General features: G+C 48.0%; 1 protein-coding gene across 3 annotated transcripts in view; it reads left to right on the forward strand.

Moving 5' to 3' along the window:
* Positions 1 to 5,656: 5,656 nt before the first annotated feature.
* The window catches only part of LOC119446077 (E3 ubiquitin-protein ligase mind-bomb), an 89,285-nt gene continuing 70,219 nt past the window's right edge, over positions 5,657 to 24,722 (forward strand). Inside the window, exon 1 of one of the 3 annotated variants that reach the window (XM_037710415.2) lies at positions 5,657 to 5,967. The gene's annotated coding sequence lies outside the window, so the exon portion shown is untranslated. Of the gene's footprint in view, positions 5,968 to 16,978; positions 17,077 to 24,722 lie in introns of those variants that run through there. The other 2 variants (XM_037710417.2, XM_049663879.1) reach the window with 2 other exon arrangements.

The following is a 24,722-nucleotide window of genomic DNA, read 5'->3' on the forward strand; positions in this document are numbered from 1 at the left end:
AGTTAGATGAAGGTTCGACATATTACTGCAGGTTTGTAGCACCAAGAAATAAGAAAACCTATAGGAGGACACTAACTATATAGTAAAACAAAGTTACAGTAAACAGGACGCCATTAATTCGAGTAGCAAACATTTTTTTCGCCGCTTTACCGCTGTGAACATGAACTAAGAGCTGATCACCTTTTAGTAAAAAGATTTGTGTAAAAATGCCAAAGTGGTCGAAGTGTGGGAGTATACAACATATTTAGCAGATCTAGGATGGCAAGAATAGTAGTTTTATCAGCCGTATAAACTTGTAAACATTCGCTTACTAACTAAATTAACAAGTACGGTGTACCGCATGCACAGGTAAACATAATATAATTTAGACCGTTCCATAATATAATTTTGCTGTTTCGACTGGGTGTCGTGTGTTTTTTGTCACCGATCTCGGGGGCGTGCGGGTGTTATGAGAGATGGATAGGGAAGAGGCATGACAACACAGCAAGCAGATATTTAATCACACTCGAAACCAAAAACCTCAAGCCAAAAACTCAAATACGCACTGAACAATGAATAAATAAATGCTGACAAAAATACAACCTACTGAACTAATAAACACTAAACATGTCCTTAACTGCGCCTACACTAATTCTGGACGTTTTCTACTCGAAAGTCTGGCAACTCTGGCCTACTGTTGTGGCGCTACTGGAATGGAACGCTCTTACTGAGTTCGTCACCGTTGTTCTCGTTGCTCGTTTCTTCCCGGCGGGAATCTCGTGGGATCTTTCTCCATGTGGTTGTCTTTTCGCCGACCGTCGCATGAACCTTGCTGCATTGAAGTCGGTTCGTTCACCCGCTCATCTTCGGAGCCTGTTTGACCCGGTCGCTGTTGCTGACGTGGCCGGGAGATGTGACGGGTTAGGCCTAGCGACGTCCTCGCCCGTTGCTTCCGTCTATCTCTCTTCTCCGGTGCCGACGTGGCGTTCCGGGGATCATCGAACGAGCCGGTCTGCCGTGGGAGAGGGGTCCTTTCTGGGGTGCCCGGTCCTGCCGTGAGAGGCTGCAGCCGGTCCAGGAGCCTCACTCGAACCTGCCGAGGTCGACGGCCACACCTTGGACGGCCAACGTCACGGACTCGGCCAGACCCCCAAGTCTCCCGTCGCCAGAGCGGAGCTGGCGATGCGACCTTCCTGGCCCGGAGCCACGTCGATAATGCTCGCTCAGCCTTGCTTCTCCCCCGATGACAGCTCGGATCACGCGCCTCGCGCGCTCGCGCCGTTCGGAACGCTTCGATCACATCGTCCTTGTCTTCTTTTATTTCGCCTCCGGCCTCTTACTCATGACACTGGGACATCAGAAAGCGTAGCAGCTCTCTTAATGTGCTTGTCATTGCTGCTTCGGCTGAATGTTGTACTTGAGAAACTTGCTGCAGAAATCTTTGACCTCCTTTTACACATTGACCGTATGCCTCGCGACGAGCTCCGCCGGTGTCAGCTTAGCCGTAGAAATCGCCAAGTTCAACACTTCGGGAGAGCGGAAATGTACGTCGAGGTTGAGCGATTCCTCCTAGTCAAGCTGATAGCTAGCTCTCTGCGCGGGCCTCTCTGTCGTCTCAACAAGTGTGAGCAGCCGTCGATTTGTATGTTCGACTCACACTCGAACATACAAACATAAACGCGCGCGCGCACAAACACACGCACGCACACACAAACACACACATACACATGCGCGCACGCTCGCACACATAACTACATAAAAATGCAGCAACGATAACGCTGAAAACTGTCAACTCAAATAGTAATGCATTTTATGGCGCACTTTTGTATATTTCTCGAAACTGGTGCAGGGCAACAAGTTTCTAGCAACAGATTGTGCTTTGTGTCCTGCCTGGCTTCAATTGTGCAATTACAACTTCTCCGATAAAGTCGCCAAAATAATCTAGTTAAAAAATAATTGCATCGGTGATTTATCGCGCACATTTTTTGTGTGCCGCTGCGCTTTGCCATCCAAAATTATCATGCCCTTTCGATTCTGTAATTCTTAATAATCTGAGACTAGCAGAAACACGCGCATTATTATACATCGTACCTACATTTATGTTTCTTTAGCCTACATGAGTTACTATTTTTTTTTTAGAATTTGCTCGTGAGAATAACTTCAACGATTCATCATGAATACAAAGTGGGCCTGCATGGAAGCGTTTGAATTATATTTTGTTGTGCCAGTGTTCCAAAACATCTGCACTAATTCGATCTTAACAAGTTGTTTGTTCACAGACGACGAAAAGCAACCGTAAGGTGCGTACCGGATACTGCCAGTTGATATGAAAATCGGGGACGTAGCATCAAAATGCCAATCTACCATGCAATGTCGTACGCATTCGTCTAGAGTTTATGCCAAGAAAAGATACTTTTATGCAACAAAGGTGATAAAAGGCTTCTCCTCATACAGTCGCGGTCAAAATAACCTGCAACACGGTGCGCATGATAGAAGGGGCTCCAAGACTGCACGGTGATGACGAAATACGAAAAATTGCCCCATTGACCGTGGCCACCGTGTTGCAGCTCGTATTGAACGTGACTGTGCATGGAGATACCCCCTTCAATATCTGGCCGGTGTGTGTAAACAAGAACATGGTTTTCTCATTTGCAACGTACTTGTCTGTAATAAAAACCAACTTGAATAGCGATTATGCGCCTGAGCTGCTTTTGGATCCCAGAAGGTTAAAGCATAGAGAAAGGAATTCAACAAGTGAGGACACTCCCATGGGGCCCAGCGGCCGAATTGACTGCAGCGTGCCAAGCGGTCGGTGTCAATCACTTACATCACTTCCGGTTTCGGTTTTGGGCGCGCGTATTTTGAACGCAAGCTAGCACGCCGGCTGCCCCCCCCCCCCCTGGCCTCCTTTTTTTTTGTTTTTGTTTTTTTGCTCTTCGTGCAGAATCGCTTTATTTAGTATAAATGATTGCGAACGATCTCGTAAAGTCCCATCGAATCTATGCCACGTGCAATTTCACAAAGTAGACGCAAGACCTTTTGTGCAATGGATGGATGGATGGATGTAAAACTTTAATAAAAGTCCTGAGGTACGCGACTCAGCGCGCAGCGGGCCGCTCCCACGTTGGGACAGTCAGGCCATGCCCGACCGCCGCATCGTGGGCCCTCTGGACAGCCCATAGTTGCGCCCCGGCATCGGGGCAATGAGGAAATATTTATTTTGCTCTTTATAAAAGCTCGTTCCGCGCTTTTTGTGCGTTCATCCAACATTGTGACACCAGCAGGTAAGGCAGTAGTTCCTGTATGAAGCTCCACCGGACGGCACCAGCTGAAAAAAAAAGTAAATTACAAGCATGTTACATTTGCAAGCATGTTACAAGCATGAGTCATTTTGGTATTTAGACATAGGAATACTGCGTGTAGAGGCGAAACGTGCGAAAGCGGTGAGTGGGCAGCATTACAAACAAAAGCAATTCGCTTTCACATACATGGCGTAGAAAATACCCGACTCATCCCAAACCATATATGAAAACATCTGATTTCCAAGTGTTCCCCCATTTCCGGGCATTATTTGCTGCACTTTGGCAGGACAAATACACGAGCGACTTCGCGTTTCCAAAACTTGGCCTCGGGCGACGCGACGGTACGCTACATACATAGAGACGGACGCAACAGGCACTCAAGACAAATGCGTGGGTACAATGCCTTTTTTCAGTCCTATAGAAGACCTAATTTTCGAATTACAAGTTTCTGATATGTTCGTCGTTCACGCGTTCTGCCGGCGCCAGCAGCACACCCCATGTTATCACTCTTGGCAATCGCCCACCGCGTTTTCAACAGGTGTGAGTACCGAAAGAAGGTATATGTTGTTGCGGAGCCACAAAAAACGTCACAGACTTGTCCCTCTAAGATTCATTACACGCCAAACTAACTTTGGGCTCTATTCTGGACACGCATGGCGGCTGCACGGCCGCCATTATCCGCCATCTTGGCTGTCTCATTGGCTGTCCGGAGGTCACGTGTTTTGAAATTTGTGCCGGGAAACGGAAGTTTCGCTAAATGCAATATTGCGTTTTCGTCAGAATGATGAAACGTGACGTGGAGCTGCAAACTTTATCGACTAATACTTTTTTGTGGTCCTTGGCACCTCTATTGCGACTTTAGCGCTTAAAAAGAAAGTGGACGGTAGCGTGCAGAAGCTCGGGCAATGCATCTGCAATTTCGTGAATATGTGGTGGCGTCCCAAGATAGCCGGCATGTCAGCTTGTTGATTGGCTGAAGGAATATCCTGTGAAGAGCGTCACAGGAAGGGCTGTTTCGTAAACGTCAATTTGACGTTGCGTGACGTTGCGCTCGGCCACCATTGCAGAGATTTTCCGCCATAATTTGTGGTGCGACGAGCCACGCGAATTATGGTAATGAGCTGCCATATGCAATGAAAGTGGAGAGGCATGCGTATCGCCGTTTATTTGAAATAATATTTGTTGAAACTAGCAAACTTCTTGCGACTTTTTGCACTTTTCGCCACCGCGTTTGTATTGTAATCAATATTAATGTCTTTTCGCGTCATCAAAGGCTATGACAATGGCGATCTTTAAATTTATACAAATAAATGTACGCAAGGCGGCGTCTTGAAGTTTCCTCTCGCGGTGCGAGTAAGCAGCGAAGTGAACAAGAGATGGCAGGGCCGGCGCTTGCGTTGCGCAAGCGGATACCTGTGGCGCGCGCAACGCTATCGATGATATTCGGCCGCTTCTCGTCTGGCTGAGTCACTTGCGGATCACGAGATAGCGATAACGCGGCCTAGAGCGTGCGCTGATCATCACTGGCAGGTCGCGTATGTTGTCTCAAGGTAGAAAGCAAGCGCGTGGGCGCCAATATACGATGACTCATTCCGTTTCCCGAGGACACGCATCCTAGCTAATGAAGCAGACGACAGCCTGCGCGCATGCAGACGACGGAAGCGAGAAACGATTTTGATGGAATAATCGGACGCATTGAGCTAGCGGCTTTATTTTTACTGGAGAGGAAAACTGTTTTCCTTTATCAAGAATGCTAGGTTCAATGCCTACATTACAGTTTCTTAGGCGAAACGTCAAATTTGCGTATCGTTACGAAAGCAAAACGGGGCCATCAGCGCCATTTTGTAAGCGTCGCGCCTACGTCACGCCTCGAAGAAAATGGCGGAATGTCCAGAATAACGGCTTTTATCACCACGGCCGAGCTGTTTATCGCTAACTTCGTCATAGTGCGCATATACCTTGGCTCAAACGCGCGCGCAGCCATCCTCGCTGGCTTCGGGGGAGTGTCTGGCGGATGACGCATGTATCTGGGGCGTCATTGACCTGTGGCTAGGTAAGGCAAGGAAAATAAGTCGCAAAGCTTAAGTTCATTTATACGCAAAACGTTTTAGTTTTCGCGGCAAAGAATTAAAAAAATAAATCAATTCCTGTTAACTTATGTTCACTTTCTTTTTTTCTTTTTCGACGCTCGCGGCAGCTAACGTTCGGTGTCAAAAGTATAGCGTGACGTATGGTGATGTGTTTCCTGTTGCCAGTTTTTGCCGAGTGTCCCCTCTTGTTGAATTTCTTTCTCTATGGTTAAAGTAATAAGGCAAGGCTAGCGCCCGAGCGCGCCAACCGACCGCAAGCGCGGCGCCGCGGCCGATAAAGGGTGGTGATGTCATCCGGAGCGAGCGCGTGCTTTGCGTTTGCTTTTTCTTGGATTTATTTTCGGCGCGGGCGTTGTAACGATAGACGATATCGCGGAGACTGACGGGAAACATTGCCCGAGTCGCTGGCAATCTCGTCAGCTCGTCGACAACCGGGAAGCAGCCGTCGGAGCAACGAAGGCTGACGGAACGAGTCCGAATTCTTGCAGCGGACTGGATTAATTTTTGCAGCAACGCTTGCAAAGGGATCGACACTTCACGTACTACACGCCTTGCTGCCTGCTTAGCGAGTGCCCGCGGGAGCTCGACGCAGTGAGGTAGGTGCAAGCCCTGTGGCTGTTTACGTTGGCAGCGTGCCGCCATCGCAGAACGATGCCAGTATGCGTCGTATGTGTTCGTTGGCGGTAATTAGTTGAGCTAGAGAGTGGTCTAGCGAAGCCCAAAGGTTGCCAGTTTTCTTTTGCGTCGTTTGCTAACGCACTTAAAACGCTCAAAAGCTGGGAAAGTGTTCATGTTGCTCAAAGGCAGAAATTCAAGGGCCGGACACAAGCAGGAATGTGTTGTCTTTTCAAAGCACTTTGCGTGCTTGGCCCTGAAAGAACGCTGCGGACTTCAGTGACCGGTCTGGCAGAATCTTTTACTAAAGGCCTGTGAAATGCACGTGAATGATAAGAGAAGTAAGAGAATGATAAGAGAGAAGTATTGCTCCTCTTTCCAGTAAGCAATGCGAACGGCTCATGGTAAGAAGCAGCCGCTTCTTTCCAATCATTCCACATGGCTGTTTTACGTGCCACAAATGCATCGTCCGCTGTCACCGACGTGCAAAGCGTTTATCGTACATATTCTGAAGCACAGCGGTTTCAGTCTGTGATGACACGTTAGCATGAATCCACCGAAGACAGCAAATATATTTCCGGATCGTCGTTCGTCCCTGGCGTGGTATGGGGTGTACGGCGTTGCATGCTCGCTTGCTTCACGCTTTTTACTTCTTGCAGTCCCACTTGGCCACAACAACAGCCGGGAGAGCACGGTCTAGATAACACAGCAGAACAAAACATGGAGACTACGAAATTCTGCACACATAAGACGCCTTTACCACGGTACGAGACTTCTGGCGCTGCACATGCTTGAGCATCCGCCATCATAAACAAAAACCGCTTTTGTGTCCCGACAACATGGCCGCTACAGCGACCTCCACACTTTTCTCCTAGCGCGCGGAGTGGGTAGAGCCTCCTCTCAGTTGTTTTTCCATCCTAGATCCATGGTTTATAGTTTTAGAGGTGAGCGTAAGAAACGCAGACGAAGAAACGTTTCTTTTTCGTTTTATTGCGATAGCAATTATATGGACACTTCCACCGGATTTTTGCCGTCGGCGTCGCCGTCGTCGTCGCCGTCGCCGTGAGGTTCCGTATAGATAAAATCTTCGCCGCGCGCCGTATGCCCGAGCGGAAGCGTGCGGGGACGCACGCTGTCACGGAGAGCGAACGCACTCAATCTTCCACGCGCAAGCAAGGAAGCGGGAAGTGAGCGCCGGAGGGAGCGGGGGGGGGGGGGCGCATTTCTACGCTGCCAACAACCGCGCTCGTCGCTCGCTCGCACCACACGGCTCTGACCTTCATGCGCTGTGCATTCGCCGCTCAGTTTCCGTTGAAGCGATAGACCGCATGTACCTTCGCCCGCTGCGGCGTATATATGCGCTTGATGCCAGCGTTTTGACAGTCGTTGTCTGCAGTCATTCAGTGTGTTCTATTCATGTTTGTTTGTGCACGCTCACACCACAGTTAGTAATAGTCGGGCCACATTTTCCAACGCACGCAACACATGCAATGCTGCCCGGATCGGCAGTGCAGCGCTACAGGTGTGTCTCTTCGCACGCGCTGCCCACGGGCAGCGCTTCTCATCAACACCACCGTTTCACACGCGCCTTCTCGTGGTCATTGAGTCTCTCTTCATGTCGGTCTACTTACGCCGCAGCACACCTGCTTACTTAATCAGCTCATGTTTACTACAATTCATATTGCTATCAAAGCCTCTCACCTTACTTCGTATGACATTGCTGTGTTGCTCTCGCATTCATTGCTTCGCCCTTAGGGCGAAACTGTGACATTTTTTTCTTGCATCCGCGTTGTATGCGCATGCCTTTTGAAATCGCGACTTCGTATATATGCTAGGAACACTGGCATGAGTTTTTAGCCTGGACTTTAAATGTTGCCCATCACTCTTGTCATTGTCGGCAGCTTTGAATATCTATCCTCGTTTGTATCGAAGCTCCTATAGGTGTTCATCTTAAGGAACACCAGCAAGTCAACATACATTTACACATACGCGACATTGTTCTCGCGTTGTATTCGTGCGTCATAATAGTTGAATACCTACAGCATCGAGATCATCAGGCCTATACTGCTATAATTTGTATTTCTATATTTCTCATTGCTTTATTGTCTTTCAGATACCCAATACACACCTGACGAGTCATGAATTTTTCATGCACTCTATACAAAGGCATTCTGACACGGCACCGAACAAAGCGCTCACGGTTGTTCCTGGGCACTTTAAAGCCCTATTTTGCAGGCTGTAGAAACATTACCATTTCTTGCACGCACAAAAAAATAAATAAAAAAATAAAAAAGAAAGAAGTCCTAGCAATATCAAGATATAGAAGATGTTTTAATTGTATACCAAAGTTGGTCTAGAAATTGTACACCTGGCGTCAACGTTATCGTGACGCCATGGCGCATATCAAGGATTCCTGACGTCACGTAAGAAGGACTCTAACCCCCGTATTCAGAAATGCATCGTAACTTGAAGCCCTGGCATGAACGTGCCCAAGACGCTCATTGCGTTTCTTTCGGCACGTTCACAACAGGCGTCATTTATATCGTTAAGAAAGGGCTCAAGTTAAGATGCATTTATGAATACGGGGGTAGATATAAGGATCGTAAATAAGCGCGCGTATCAAGCAAAGTCGACACGCAAGAGTACAACGTCGACGTAATGAGCTCAGCTCAGCACATTTTTTTAATATTAGGGGTTGTGGACCTTCACTCAAAGGGTGAAAATGACAAGTTATCGCGATGATATCGCAGGTTCGCAATTCCTGTGGTGAGGTGAGTTGCTTGACAAGCACCGCCCTCGAAGCGCACAAGTTGAAAGCTGGAGACTGAAATTGTCTGGGTGGCAGGATTGCATACCTGGAGTCGCGGAAGAGCGTCCGCGGACCTCGGCTGTGATTGTCGAACGGCAGTGATTGCGGAACGGCGCTGCCCTCCATCCGACACAGATTGGCGGAGGAGCATCTGCTCGAGGCGCGATTGCATATACGGAGTGCGTGCGCCATCAGATGCGAGTCCTTTTTGAGAGGAAGTTTGGACAGGAAGTTTTTACAGGGAAGCGATAAAGCCGAGGGGACACTTCCACTCACTGCCTTTTGCTTTGCAGGTTACTCCATACAGTACGTGACTTCGCAGCTTGTATAGGAGGTTGCGCGAAATTTTGCTCTTTCTCTCTGCACGTGAAGACATCGCGGCATGAATGCGAAATCACGTAATGAAACCGTATTTCTCGCTAGAATATTTTATTCCGATAGCAATTATATGGACACTCGAGGTGCATTTCTGCCGTTGTCGTCGCCGTGAGATTCCCTATAAAGTCCAAGAGCGATAACACCGTCGCCGCGCGTCCTACGCTTCATGTGCGAGTGAAAGCGTGCGAGAGCCGACCGCGCGAGAGCGAGGAAAGCGGGCAGGAACGCCGTCTTCCGTCTCGCGTGAGGCACTCAACGTTGCGAGGCATCAGGGGGAGGGGTGGTAGGGGGCGGGCCGGCATTCTACCCTGGTTGCAACTGCGTATGTGGCGGCTGCGCGCGGTCGCGCGGCCGTATCTTGAGATCGATCTACGTTGGGGGTAGAGTCTAGGTGCGTCGACGGCTCGTAGTTTTGTGCGTGCTGCGTGTTCTCGGCGCTCAGTTTGCGTTGAAGCGGTAGACAGCACGAATTCGCTCGCTGCTGCTGCCGCGTTTCCGCACGCCAGCGTGTTGACAGCGAGTGTCCGCGGTCATGGAGTGTGATGTGTTCATGTTTACTGTGCGCGCTGACACCGTGCTTGTTAATTTAGTTAGCAAGCGAATGTTTACAAGCTCAATCCTGGTCGCTACTGGTTAGACGCCTTGGCAGACTTATTAATAGCGCTTCAAAATGCTAAGTTGGATGTGACTAATATCTGTTGGTCCAGCTGCAGGGTGAAGGACAAAGTCGGTCCGCACCACGTTAGCACTAGCAGACTGGAGCATAGGCGCGAGCACAAACGCAAGCCCTGTCGTACACAGAGCACACGCTGCGCATACGCACTAAGTTGTATTAGCTGTGCTCTGCTACGTACCGTAGATGCCACGGCCGCCACGAGGTGCCGCGACGAGTCCACTGGCTAAGCGCACTGCGGCTCGTTGAGGACAACCCCGTTTGGTTTACGGTGACGCGTCGTAGGGGCCAATATCGGAAATAGTGGCGTCTGCGTTAACATCCAAAATCAAACTTGAACTGCGAGTCACGGTGACGTTCAGTAGGCAGAGTGTTTTGGACACACCCCACTCCGCCGTAGCCTTCGCAGTGCAAATCATTGAAGAATGACTGGAAGCAGTGCGAAAGCTGTGTTTGATTGCCAATAACTCCGCTTCCGCTGAACGCATTGAAGTACTTGTTGCGGCAAATTATTTCTGAAATAGCCTATTTTAGCTTGAAATGCATTTCTACACTTCGATAAAAAAGTGGTTCAGGCCCCTTTAAAGGGACACAAATGCAAATATTTGTCTACCTAAAGTGATAGATTAGTGTTCGAGAACGTCCAAGGCGTCAATATTATTGCGAACAAATCTTTAGTTACCGAGAAATCGAGGTAAATGCAGGACATGATTAGAGACTCCCCGTAACATTGAAGTACTAGCCCGATGACAAAGGCACTCCCCATTATAATTTGACCACTAGAACTCAATCCCTAATAAGAAAATGATCATTGTATTGCAGAGACGTAGCCAGAAATTTTGTTCGGGGATGGCGGGGGTCTCACGTTGTAGCGCGGCCTCCTCCTTATAGAATTTGTGAAGCGATCAAATACATGAATAATACCTGCATTGCCATTGCCAATGCCATTGTATATAAGATGCTGCAAACGAATTACTGAACTCTACGCACTGTCAAGTAAATATGTGTATTTTCGTAAAAGAATATATTCGTAGGTCCCAAAAATTGTGACAGAAATAACTGCTGTCAATGCTTCCATGTTTTTTTTTGTCTATTTAATAAGTAAAGAAAATAACACACGAACTTTCGAACTATATCAGTTCGAAACCAGCAAAGCAGTGCATGCAGCTGACATGACAAAACCTAAAGGCCTTGAAAAGAACAAGTTGAGGATAAATATTTTGATGAATCTTTATAATTCAAGAACCTTGTTTACATTTTTGTACATATATGCAACGGCCAGCGAAAAACCTCAATGACGCCGTCCTTCGTTGCAATAGATTGCGCAGGAGGAGCTGTTACCGGTTTTGTATTGTAATTACACCGAGATTATAGTCGCAACAGTGAGTATATATAAAAAGCAGGAGTTCCGCAAAATATACATTAGAAATGCGAAGATAGCATGGATTATACAAATGCGAAGATACAACTTGATAAAGGGCAAAAAAGTGTCGCTGGAAACAAAGTTCACTGCTTGTATACACAAAACCTCGTAAAAAGATATTTAAATATACGTATAGGTCTCCAATAAATCTGCGTATTTAAACAAACGTCATTGTATATAATGCGTCAAAGAAAATAAATAAACATGTTGCACAGTCACACATAGTAAACTTTACGCATGGAAAGACAGATGATCCAGGCAAGAACAAAACTACGATCGCAGAAATCGCAATATATACTTGGGCCATGCGGCGGTCGCGACAGCACCATATGGGTAGAATAATAGAGGAATAATGCAGAAATCAGTACGAAAATGTGTAATTTAACTGCCTGCAGAGCGGCCACAAATATTCTGCACCCAAAATTAAAGAAGGGTATTGCTTCGGGTCAAAAAAAGAAGTAAAAGCAGGGAGCTAAAAAGGAAAGAAAAGGCCAAACGAAAGCCACAGATGATGCGGCAAGTTGAACTACCCAATATCCGAGTGTGTTTGTTGGGAAACGCCGCGTAGGCCGGGCTTTCAATGAGCAAGGTCGGTCAAAATTGGTTATTGATGTCCTCGTAATTTTCTTATGATGCTAACGTATTTTTCGATCATGATGCTGTTAGAATAAACGGTGAAAATTTCTGCGGTTTTAAAAGCTAATGAACAGTCATACGTTTTCATAATTACGAGTTTATGGACCTAAAGAAACGGAGCTTTTTACTTGCATTGATGTTGCTGCTTCGCTACCTAAAGGACAAACTTCACTCGGCGGGAAAGTTTAGCGAAGCGGTTAATGACTTCGGATACGTTGATACCGACGTCTCTGCGGGCGTATAGAAGCGCCAGCCTAACCATGCGTTATTGTAGAGCGCAAGTAGGTTTTTAGTAATTTCATGTTTAAAAAAATTATCTCTGTGCTGGCAGTGGTCACTGGAAGGGTGACTAGAATCTGGAGCAGTTTGTACACATTTACATTGAACCTGCAGTCGCAATGAGAGAGCGCATCTATTCCAGTGCTAAAACCTAAAAACACTCCTTCGATGTCGTTGGCATCCTTGTTTAGGTACCTTGCACAAACAGTAAGCTGTTCGATTACAGCAATATCCGTCGTTTCGTCAGCAAGTATAGAGAAGCAGCTTGCAGCGTTTACTTTTGCATCTAAGCTTTCTTTGATAATTTCACCACAAATTTCTATTATTTGGTTTTGTACATCTGGGCTTGAATACGAGGCATTTCTGGAGCAACTTTTCAAACGGTTCTTCAGATATGTATCTCCATAATCAGCTGGCATGCGAAGAAGCGTTCTGAAAATACCAGTATTTTCAGCGGGGGCTTTGCTTAAATCCATAGGACCACTGTCCCTATGGCCACGGAGAGCCAGACCTTGTCGCCTGCAAAGAACTGCGTCAATAATATGCCGTTAGCTTTCTTCTGTTTTCTCTTATTTTACTATGCCTGCACTGGTCCAGCTGATCGATCACATTGGGGCGCGCTTCCTGAAAATGTTTGGAGAAAATTATCAGCTATCAGCTGAAGGTCACGGTGATATTTAGTATTTTCGTGTGTGTGGAAGATTGCGAGCGCATGCTTCCATTTCTGGAACGGCTTGGACACGAGGGCTCCAGAGCACGCATGTTGGCCCAAGTTTATAAGAACATTGAACCCATATAGTTCCATAATTGAATATCTAAAGCACGCCTTTGGAAATGTCAGTGCACCTTTCGCGTCAAAAGTTTGAAAACTTTATACCCATAAAGTTTTGGAATTGAAATCCATGGGGGCGCTCCGTAGCTTCCGTGGCCGCTGCGAGATGTGACTCCAGGTGCAAGGGCGTTTCCACGAAATCCAGCCTGAGTTCGCAACGTTCGTGTCGAAACGTCTGTTCGAACGTGAAAAAGACATTGTAGACAAAATCCAGAATGATTCCCGTCACCGGTGGTTGTTCTTGTCGGCGGTGCCTGCCAGCACAAAAAAATTTCGGGGGGGGGGGGGGGGAGGTGCTGAAGCCCCCCCCTTGGCTACGCCCCTGTTGTATTGCATTATGATAAGAAAAACATGCTGCTTGTCCAGTTCTATTTGATTTGAAAATATAACTCAACCACGGTACCATTTACAACGACGTGGGCGGTCGAGAGGTTTATTAAAAATTCTTTTTCTCCACTGTTGCGCCTCCCGCGCTTTCTCGTTTCATTAGTTTCGTTATTGCGTAGCGCTGCGCTGATTTTGCTGGCTCGCGAAACACGCACAAACTGCAAGTAGCAGAGAACGCCACGTTCACCTGATATCGCGGGATTTCCGAACGCTGCACGCCACTTGACCAAGATCGGTTGCAGCGGTGAATCCAACGCTTTCTTGGCTCGGTTTCCCCATGGCCGTGCGTTTGAGCAAAAACATTGTCAAAACATTGGACAAAAACATTGTCGCTCATGTTTTAGTAGCCGACGGAAGCACTCATAAAGGGACACTAAAGGCAAATATTAAGTCGAGCTAGATTGCAACATTATGCTTTTGTAATAACGAATTCTTCATTCGTGATGAAGACAGAGCTTTTGTAAGCGAGAAAATGACCAAAATAGAAAATCGGGGTGGCGCCATCTGTTGCCGATTATGGTACCTCTTACGTGTGGGCTCCGCACCTCTGATTCACAAGAGCGGCCGCGAACGGCATCGCTTTTTCTCTGCTTACAACGGCCGAGGCGCCAACGTGCGGCAAGCTGACCAATATGCCGGCTCCGATAGCGGAGGCTCAAGTGACCGTAACCGGTAAGCAGAACCCAAGCTGAGTCACAGAGTGACTCCCGCAAGGTGAATACCTACACCCGCCAATCAGTACACTTCGTAGATAAAGCTATATAAAGAGTCCACAAAAGACATAACAACGGCATAGAGGGTGGGCACGTGGAGATGACGTCAAGTCCTCCGCTTTGGTGCGGACGGTTCAAGTTGAGAAGCAGCAGCGGGACCTCCAACGACAACTTCCTAGGCAAAAAAAGTTATATATTTGCATGCAGAAAACGCTGGTATTATTCTAGACGAATATTCGGTCGATCTAGCTCGACTTAATACTTTCTTTTAGTGTCCCTTTAAAGCAGTTTGCACCTTTTGGGGCTTAAGTTGTCCCGCAACAATTATCATCTTCTCTTTTGCTTGCCTTTCCTTTCTTTACCGCTGCGCGCCCGGTACTTCCAGGTCACGAACTACATGCGCGTCATCAGCGTGACATAGCATTCTTGAAAGGAAAGCAGCGAACGCAAAATTTTTAAGAAAGGAAGCGCAAGCCAGGTAGATCAAGTATATTGTTGAGGGACATAAGCCCCAAAGGCGCAACAAATTTTTTAAGTGTGAGTTTTTGGCGTATGCAACATCACCACTCTCCGCTCGGGGGCGGGCGATTTGAAGTGCGCTTAACGTATACGGACCGTTCAGACGCAATGTTTCCCTAAACCAAGTGTTTTCTTGGCACTAAACCAGCACTGCGAGGTTTCTGGAATGGTATTTCAAAAGTCCACGTTGACTTAGTATTTACCTCTAGTGTCCCATTAACTATGTGCTATGATTGAAGGGGGCTCTCGGGGATCTGTCTGCAATAGTACTGCATTCTGCGACCCTTCTTTAAGGGACACTAAGGAGGAAAACGATGTGCGCTTCGTTAGCAAATTACCCTTCCAAAATATCAGAAAAGCCACCCTTACCACCAGAAGAAGCGAGAAAAGATTGAAAAATGATATGCAGGTGGCGACGCTGCCTTAAAATTACCGCACGATCGAGCTTGCCGTGACGTTATAGATTTCGACGCCATCTGCTCGGGCCTAGTTAAATTTTAACGGTAAGAATGAACTTGCGTTCTAGAAGGGCCAAAGACTGAACTTGAAAAGTTTCGAGAACTTTTAGTCAACCACCAACTGCGGAAATGAGAAAAAGTTGTCGCAGTTTCACCTGAAAGGCGAAGCATCAATTGCGATAGCAAATTTGTAGAGAGCTATACGGAGTAATGATATTAGCTTTATCAGCTATATAAACTTGGACATGCAGCAGCACCGGCAACACGCAGAACTGTTGTCGACGCCGTCGGCGTTTTGCCCGCGTTCGCTCAAAATGCGTGCGGCGTTGGTGACTGTTGCCGGAGCCTCTGATATAAATAGGTAAGTGGTTCTTGAGGGAAAGGGAAAGGTTGGCGCTATCTTCTGCAGCCCTTGAGGGAGCACGGCTCAGCGCCAGTGATATAAATAGGCACTTGGTGCCGTAGCTAAACGTCGCCCCCCTTCCCTCCCCCTCCCCCACGGCCTCTCGCGCGTCGGAAGAAGTCGCGTTTGCTCTACATATATGGTGATTGTAAAGGAGGAAATAGACGCCTACTTCTGCAGCCCTTAAGGGAGCACGGCGCAGAACGCGCGTTTGTTCTCCGCCGTGCGTTCACTCCCCGTGAAAGCGCGCGCCCCTCGCGCCCTTTCACTCGCACAAACAGCGTTCGGAGCCGTGCTCCCTCAAGGGCTGCAGAAGATAGCGCCAACCTTTCCCTTTCCCTCAAGAACCACTTATCATCGGCGCTGAGCCGTGCTCCCTCAAGGGCTGCAGAAGATAGCGCCAACCTTTCCCTTTCCCTCAAGAACCACTTATCGGCGACGATTTCATCTCCATTGACGTCATACGGAACCTCACGGCGACGGCGACGACGACGGCGACGCCGACGGCAGAAATCTGCTTTTGAGTGTCCATATAATTGCTATCGCAATAAAATACTTTGCGCTCGATGACGACACACTGACCTACCAGTCCTGGGGTTCCGGCGCGAGATCTGAAAAATCAAACTTTGACCATCGTTTTCTGTTCTAATATCATCATATTATCGCGAAATCAACGAGAGTTCGAGAATACTTTATCAGTCTAAACTGATTCAGTGTTTCACTTTAGTGTCATTTTAAATATGCAATGACGGATTTTGTCGCTGGGCGGGAATTACCTTGACCACCACACAGGCTTAACGTGTCCTACACGCATTTCATTCCGTTGAAACATTCCTTGACTGAACGTCATGTCGCATCATACACCCAATTCAAGGATTATGGTGCCGATGCCTCACGATCGCCACGGGGGAGTAAGTGTAGGCCGTATTATCGGACAGACAATTGCGTTTCGTCGGTGTTACTGAAGTGGGGCTTGCCAACTTCCACAAACAGTGCCGCAGACAGCACCTCTGATTAAATGATCCCACAGCACGCAGAAACGTACAGCGAATCTTGCCGTAAATGTTATTAGTGCTTGTAATAGTTGTTATTGCAATAGCTTCCAAAGGCGGCCAACAACAACGACAACAACAAATAACTTCTACGGCTGGTTTCGCTGTAGTGTGCTACGTGCTGCCACATCGTGTAACGAGCAGGGTAAAAGCGCAATAAACTTCTGTTGATGTGCCACATGGCAGGTGTACTTTTACATTCGAAAAAGGAAAGAGAAGCAAGATAATGTGGCAACGAAACAATGCTTACTTATCAAAGAGAAGTCAGCTAGCAAGAAAAAAAAATAAAGGACCGGATGTTATGAAGAAGCAATCCAATCACGCGGGCCACTATCGAGCGCGATACTTTGCACAGGCGTAGCAAAGCTTACTGCTAATCTCCGACGGGGTTGTTTCGAAGCGGGCGTTATCACGGCCGATTTTCAATGGGCGTTACCAGACTGCAGGTTTTCACTGAAAGTGCTCTGACTCTGACAACGTGCTCAGAGAGGCTGCGCATCGCGGTGTCACCTAATAAGAATACTAAAGGTAAGAATTATCTCAACCTAGATTTTTTGATTGACGTTCCATTCTTGATTAAAAATCGGGCCCCTCGGTTCCCTTTCTTCTCGTTCATTACATAACGAGGGCTCGAATCCGGCAACAATGATGCCTTCAGGTAGCATATGTGGGTTTATTGACCAATTACCATCACCCAAAAAGATCACGTGCTCGTGACGCCTGCGGCAGAAAGACATCCGCCCTATGGTTTGTGAGTGGTGGCGCTGGCTAACACTCCCAGGGTTAGTTCTAGTTGTAAAACATAAATACCCCAGAAAGTGGATGGGAAAACGGCTCCGCGGTAGCTCAATAGAGCATCGCACGCGTGATGCGAAGACGTGGGATCGTTCCCCACCTGCGGACAGTTGTTTTTTCATCAATTTTCATTTCCATTGATTTATCATTTTTTAAAATTCAATTAGTAAGTACAAGTAATTTCCCCTATGTTGTCCTGGGTGTCATTGTTTGTTGGCTTCTTATGGTATGATTAATAATGATCGGGCCCCTCCGTTGCCTTTCTTCTCGTTCACGCACACGCACACGCACACACGCACGCACACACACACACACACACACAGAGAGAGAGAGAGAGAGAGAGAGAGAGACAGATGTGTGTATACACACTTCGCCCCTAAAAGTCGCAGTTTCGCCCGAAAGGCGAAGCATCGATTGCAATAGCAAACAAGGTGGACAGCTATACGAAGTAAAGATAGTGTTATCGGCCGTATAAAGTTGTAAACATAGGCATACTATGTTAACAAGCAAGGTGTCACCCACGCACAAACAAACATGAACACATCTCACTCGATGACCACGGAAACTCCTTTCAAAACGCTGTAGTAAGTAAGCGCGGCAGCAGGAGCAAGCGAATTGACCTTCGTCCGCACAGTGCAGGGAGGAAGGACTCCGCCCCTGCCGCAGATGCCTTTCAAGATACAGCCGCTGGGGAGGAAGCGCGCGGCGTAATACGCGTAAAACCCCTTGATCCTGAAAGTAGCGACACTCTCCTCCGCGCGTGCGCTTCCCTCCTCAATTCTCCTCGGATTTCTCCCCTCCTCGGGCCGGCGCGGTGCGCACTGCACGCTCAACCCTCCTTTGGATCGCTTCAGCCGCATTAGCATCGATGCGCGCGCTCGTTTAGTCGGCCTTTTGAAGCGTTGATGTAATAGTTCAGCGGAAATCCGCTAGGTGGAGATACGTAATTAAAGAGAAACTGAGACTTCCACCCAAATGTAGCAATTCGCTACTATGGAAACCCAACTGGGTTCCTCGAAAGAAAGCCTCGCAGTTGAAGAAAAATTCGTCCTGGTCCGGGACTCGAACCCGGGACCCCCGCCTTTCCGGGGCAGCCGCTCTACCATCTGAGCTAACCATGCGGCTAGCAGATGGCAGGGCGAAGTCGAATTTGTCGACAACTCGAAGCAAAGGCAAGTATATGATGTAATAGTTCAGCGGAAATCCGCTAGGTGGAGATAAGTAATTAAAGAGAAACTGAGACTTCCACCCAAATGTAGCAATTCGCTACTATGGAAACCCAACTGGGTTCCTCGAAAGAAAGCCTCGCAGTTGAAGAAAAATTCGTCCTGGTCCGGGACTCGAACCCGGGACCCCCGCCTTTCCGGGGCAGCCGCTCTACCATCTGAGCTAACCATGCGGCTAGCAGATGGCAGGGCGAAGTCGAATTTGTCGACAACTCGAAGCAAAGGCAAGTATATGATGTAATAGTTCAGCGGAAATCCGCTAGGTGGAGATAAGTAATTAAAGAGAAACTGAGACTTCCACCCAAATGTAGCAATTCGCTACTATGGAAACCCAACTGGGTTCCTCGAAAGAAAGCCTCGCAGTTGAAGAAAAATTCGTCCTGGTCCGGGACTCGAACCCGGGACCCCCGCCTTTCCGAGGCAGCCGCTCTACCATCTGAGCTAACCATGCGGCTAGCAGATGGCAGGGCGAAGTCGAATTTGTCGACAACTCGAAGCAAAGGCAAGTATATGATGTAATAGTTCAGCGGAAATCCGCTAGGTGGAGATAAGTAATTAAAGAGAAACTGAGACTTCCACCCAAATGTAGCAATTCGCTACTATGGAAACCCAACTGGGTTCCTCGAAAGAAAGCCTCGCAGTTGAAGAAAAATTCGTCCTGGTCCGGGACTCGAACCCGGGACCACCGCCTTTCCGGGGCAGCCGCTCTACCATCTGAGCTAACCATGCGGCTAGCAGATGGCAGGGCGAAGTCGAATTTGTCGACAACTCGAAGCAAAGGCAAGTATATGATGTAATAGTTCAGCGGAAATCTGCTAGGTGGAGATAAGTAATTAAAGAGAAACTGAGACTTCCACCCAAATGTATCAATTCGCTACTATGGAAACCCAACTGGGTTCCTCGAAAGAAAGCCTCGCAGTTGAAGAAAAATTCGTCCTGGTCCGGGACTCGAACCCGGGACCACCGCCTTTCCGGGGCAGCCGCTCTACCATATGAGCTATATGGGAATTTAACCCTTGTGAAACTGTCATGACGAAAGTACGCTTCCGATAGAACGTCGTGTCATTTTTTTTTTTTTTTTTTGAAGCGAAAGTTGCATTACGCTACCTCGGGCAGCCGTTGGCGACAACAGTTTTCACCTTGAGAGCTAGAGGTCAAACCACAAGAGAGCATTAGGCGCGTTTATAGTCCGACGTTATCGGCACGCGGGCGAGCGTCATCAGACGCCGGGCGCGTCGGAGCGCATTGGCCGCGCCTCCGGTTACGTAGACGCCAGGCGCGTCGAGCGTATTGGCCGCGCGTCCGGTTACGTAGACTCCAGGCGCGTCGGAACGCATTGGCCGCGCGTCCGGTTACGTTGGCGGCGCCAGTACGTCGAACCAACGAGGAGGCGTTGGTCGAACCATCGGTCGAACAACGCCTCTTCTAGAAAGATGCCTGCGGCGTCGCTCGCTCACCCATTGTAGCCGTCGCGCCTTGAGTTGCGGTCGGTTGTCAAGAGATGGCGCCAGCATCCACCCTACCTTAAAGTCCCTATATAAGAAAAGTACTACCATCTACTCTTTCCTCCGCCGCCTCCTCTCCTAAAGCGCTTGCTTTTTTTCTTTTTGCTTGCGAAAGCCAAGTCGACGGTGGCGCACCTAGAAAGTACACGTTGAAGCTTTCAGGCCGGGCGCGCGCCGCCGCCGCCGCCGGCGACTGCGGCTGCGCAGAGGACTTTCAACATGGCTCTGAGGCGGAAAAAAAAGAAAATATAAAGATGTGAAAAGCGCGCGCTATCATCGTCCAATCGGAGATACAGGAGGGAGAGAAGCGACGTTTATCAAAGGATGGCGGTACTTTTCTTATATAGGGACTTTACCCTATCTCCGCAGGGGGTTGGGGTGGTGCGGTGTCACGGCGGTAGCGGCGTTGGCGGCCATGCGGTGGTGAGCGCAATCGCGCATGTGTGTTGCAAGCGATCACCGCTACGATCGCTAGCTTCTACCTCAAATGGAAAGGAGGAAAGGGGGAAAGGTAAGGGCAGCAGGTTTTTGGTGCACGCGGCAGGCATGGTCGAACTACAGCCGCTGTTGCTCTCGCCAACGTGACATAACGTGTGCGCACGTTCTCTCTACGTCGGACTACATTTAGGCCTTTACGGTGCCCTGAAAGGAGACATTGCCGCCGTTGCCCGAGTAGAGTTGGACCCAGCTGCAAGTTGCAGCCAAGTCTCACTACTTTACTGATCACCGCAGTGTCTTCGTAGGCATAAAAATGATGCATAAATACTGTATTCATTGCGAACATGTCTGTATATCATTGCGAAACCACACCTCGGCCACAGATGGACAATGGCCCTAGTCAGGGCAGTGAAGCTTTCGCTATCAACCAGGGTTAACCAAAGCTAAACCACACCAATTTTTATTTTGAAGACGCTTCGATAAATACAAGTGGAAGCGCTCCAAAAATATGAGCACCAAGCAGTGGCTGAGCGGTTTGCCTCTGTCGCCACTTGGGCTGTCCGTAACGCGGAGGTGTATTGAGCGCATATAATGTAAGCAGCGTAGAATATACACGAGAATTTGTTTCATAATCGTGGCTCGTAAAAAGCTGAAAGAACATAAGCAAGAAGAAATGTTAGCTTATTTAAAGTTAATTGGTAGCGGCGCGCTCTAAGCATGCTCCCGATTGTAGCGCTAGCACCGCGCTGCGCAAGACGCGCGAAATAAACACAGATTGCACCTCTGCGTTCGTTGTGTTCTGACGTGCGTTCCGCCTCTCGTATACACGGAACTCGCCGTATATCACGACCACTATAAGTTCGCCGAAAGTAGTGGGCCTAAAGCCTTTGTACTAATGCCACTGTGCAAAGTACATGCTGTGTTTGCGAAAGAGCCAATACAGAACTTACGCACGCGCCTATATTTCGTCACTATGAAACGACGAGAAATTAAAAAAAAGAAGCTTTTGTTCAACGGAAACTTCTAAGACTATGGCACTTGATAATTACCTGACAGAATTCAAGATGTAGTGTTTATCAGAATTCAGGGAGATTATGAAAAGCGCGTGGCTTGTACTTTATGAGCATCTGCGAATAATACATGCCCGATACGTAACTTGGCTTCGGTGCATATGGCTATTTACTTCACGGCTGTTGCCAAGATATCATTTAGCGGTTGTTAATTAACTTTTTACTTTCGCTTAACCAACTCACGTTCATGAGCCTATATGCAGGACAGATGCTAATTGTTTAGTTTAATTCAACAAAATAATTAATCGCACTTTTTTCCACAATGAAGGTCGCTATCAGTGTATTATAATTGATGGCACTGAACTACAGAATGATCTAGGCGGCGCCGAAGATTGCGGACCGGACCGGTAGGAGGTTCGAAAAAACGTGCCACGTTAACTACGGTATATAAGCCAAAAAAGCCGGCAGATCCCACGCCCTGTGGGAATCTGTTATGCGAAACAGTGTGCGGGGACCTACCAAGCTAACGAAACTACCATCAGAACACCAAGACGTAGGCGGCTTTTTCATGACCTACATGACACACATGTCATGACATTCACGTCATGGTTCCTCATGAGTCCCTTTAGCAACGCCTAGGAGACAATGTTCGTGATTATGACTTCAACCATTGACCTTTTAGCCTTTTCCTTCACTTAGTGCCACATCTGTACCAATTCCATTGGTTTTTGAGTGTCGATCTTCTTTCGCTGAGTCATTGTCTTGTTTGTGAGTAATGCTCATGACTATGACTTCTACAACCATCCTCTAGTGTTTCCTTCGCTTAGTACACCCGTCCGAACCCATTTCAGTGGTTTTTAAATGTTAATCTTTTTTCGCTGAGTCATTGTCATTTTTGCTGAATCACACTCATGACTATGACTTCAACCATTATCCTTTATTGTTTTATTCACTTAGTATCCACGTCAGAACTCATTTCAATGGTTCTTGAGTGTTAATCTTTTTTCGCTGGGTCATTGTCATTTTAGGTGGCTGTTTTATGACCTGCATGACACGCGTATCATGAGATTCATGTCATGACCTATCATTTATGTTCGTCATACACTGTTGTCATACTATGCCAATTTTGGTGCATAGCAAGTTAATGAAACGACCATGATAGCACCAAGACGTAGGCAGCTGTTTCATGACCTACATGACACACATGTTATGCTATTCATGCCATGACCTATCATTTATTTTCGTCATACACTCTTGTCATAGTATGCCAATTTTGGTAAATATCAAGTTAACGATACGACCATGAGAACACCAAGACGTACGTAGGCGGCTAGATAGATAGATAGATAGATAGATAGATAGATAGATAGATAGATAGATAGATAGATAGATAGATAGATAGATAGATAGATAGATAGATACGGTCAAACTGGCAAATGTTCGCCAAGAAATGCTTCGCATTTAATAAACTGTAATACTCGCCGTATTTTAGCACTGTATGTGTGTATTTATTCGTTAATCCCTGTTCCACATTATGGTCACATTTCTAACCGTACTTCGTCGTCTATTGTGTTCCATTATGTAGTTACGGTACGCGGACGAATGCTACAATTAATAAGGGGCTTTAAACGTGGCCTCAGCCCTCCCTACCCTCCCCCCGGAGCCTTGCAGCCCGGCGGGAACACGCGGTCGTTCGGGTGGCGCTGAGTAGACCCCCCCCCCCCCCCCCCCCTACTCTCCCTCATGAGCTTTGCGCGCGACTGGAAGACGGCGCGCTTCCTTCCCGCTTCGCTCTCTAGCGTGCGCCAGAGAGAGCCGCGATCGCCGGCTCACCCTAGCGCGCTTTCACTTGAACAAACAGAACACGGCGCGCGGCGACGATTTTATCGCCCTTGGACTTTATGCGGAACCTCACTGCGACGACGGCGACGGTAGAAGTGCGCTTGGAGTGTCTATGTTATTGCTATCCCAATAAAAGCATCCAATTTGAAGTAAAGTTCGCCTTGATCCGGGCAACTGAGGAGCTTTCTTTCTGCAGACGCACACATTTGTTTTCGTTCTGTTCACACCTAGTTCACTTCGATGCCAACATTCCTTCTTTTTTATTGCGATAGCAATTATATGGACACTCAAAAGCAGATTTCTGCCGTCGGCGTCGCCGTCGCCGTGAGGTTCCGTATGACGTCAATGGAGATGAAATCGTCGCCGCGCGGATATATAAGTGGTTCTTGAGGGAAAGGGAAAGGTTGACGCTATCTTCTGCAGCCCTTGAGGGAGCACGGCTCAGCGCCAACGGGGAGGGGTAAGTGGGAGCGAAAGAAGGGATAGAGTGGAGTCGCCACGGCTGGGCGAAGCAAAACCGGCAGGCATAGGCGGCACGTATCAGGCCGAGATGGAAGGCCTTGGTGTGCTGCAGAGTCTGCAGGGGTGTTGTGCCAGGCCGGTCAGGCCCGGGGTGGGGTGGGAGGCCGTGAGGCCTTCCCGCTTGTAGAAATGTCCTTAGACCGCGCGCCGAACGCTGTATGTGCGAGTGAAAGGGCGCGAGGGACGCGCGCTTTCACTGGGAGTGAACGAACGGCGGAGAACAAACGCGCGTTCTGTGCCGTGCTCCCTTAAGGGCTGCAGAAGTAGGCGTCTCTTTCCTCCTTTACAATCACCATATATGTAGAGTAAACGCGCCTTCTTCTGTTTATATCAGAGGCTCCGGCAACAGTCACCAACGCCGCACGCATTTTGAGCGAACGCGGGCAAAACGCCGAAGGCGTCGACAATAGTTCTGCGTGTTGCCGGTGCTGCTGCATGTCCAAGTTTATACAGCTGATAAAGCTAGTATCATTACTCCGTATAGCTCTCTACAAATTTGCTATCGCAATTGATGCTTCGCCTTTCAGGTGAAACTGCGACAACTTTTTCAATGCGTCTCCACCTAGCGCGTTTCCGCAGAAGTCATGTGATCACAACGCGTCGAGATACTTTTAGAACAGCTCGGCATTATTCTTTAGGTAGACTTGCAACTCTTATGTAACGACATGAACAATAATCACATGAATATGGTTGCTATTGAAACTCATGGGAGTGGACAAGACGAGAAAAAAGAAAACAGCGGGCTCACACACTGCTACTACATGCCGCATCAGGCACTAATAAGGGAAGATCGACAAACCACAAAGATAAGAATAGTATTTGATGCGTCTTCGTCA

The sequence above is a fragment of the Dermacentor silvarum genome, chromosome 3 (genome assembly GCF_013339745.2).
Source record: "Dermacentor silvarum isolate Dsil-2018 chromosome 3, BIME_Dsil_1.4, whole genome shotgun sequence".
Taxonomy (NCBI): Eukaryota; Metazoa; Arthropoda; class Arachnida; order Ixodida; family Ixodidae; genus Dermacentor; species Dermacentor silvarum.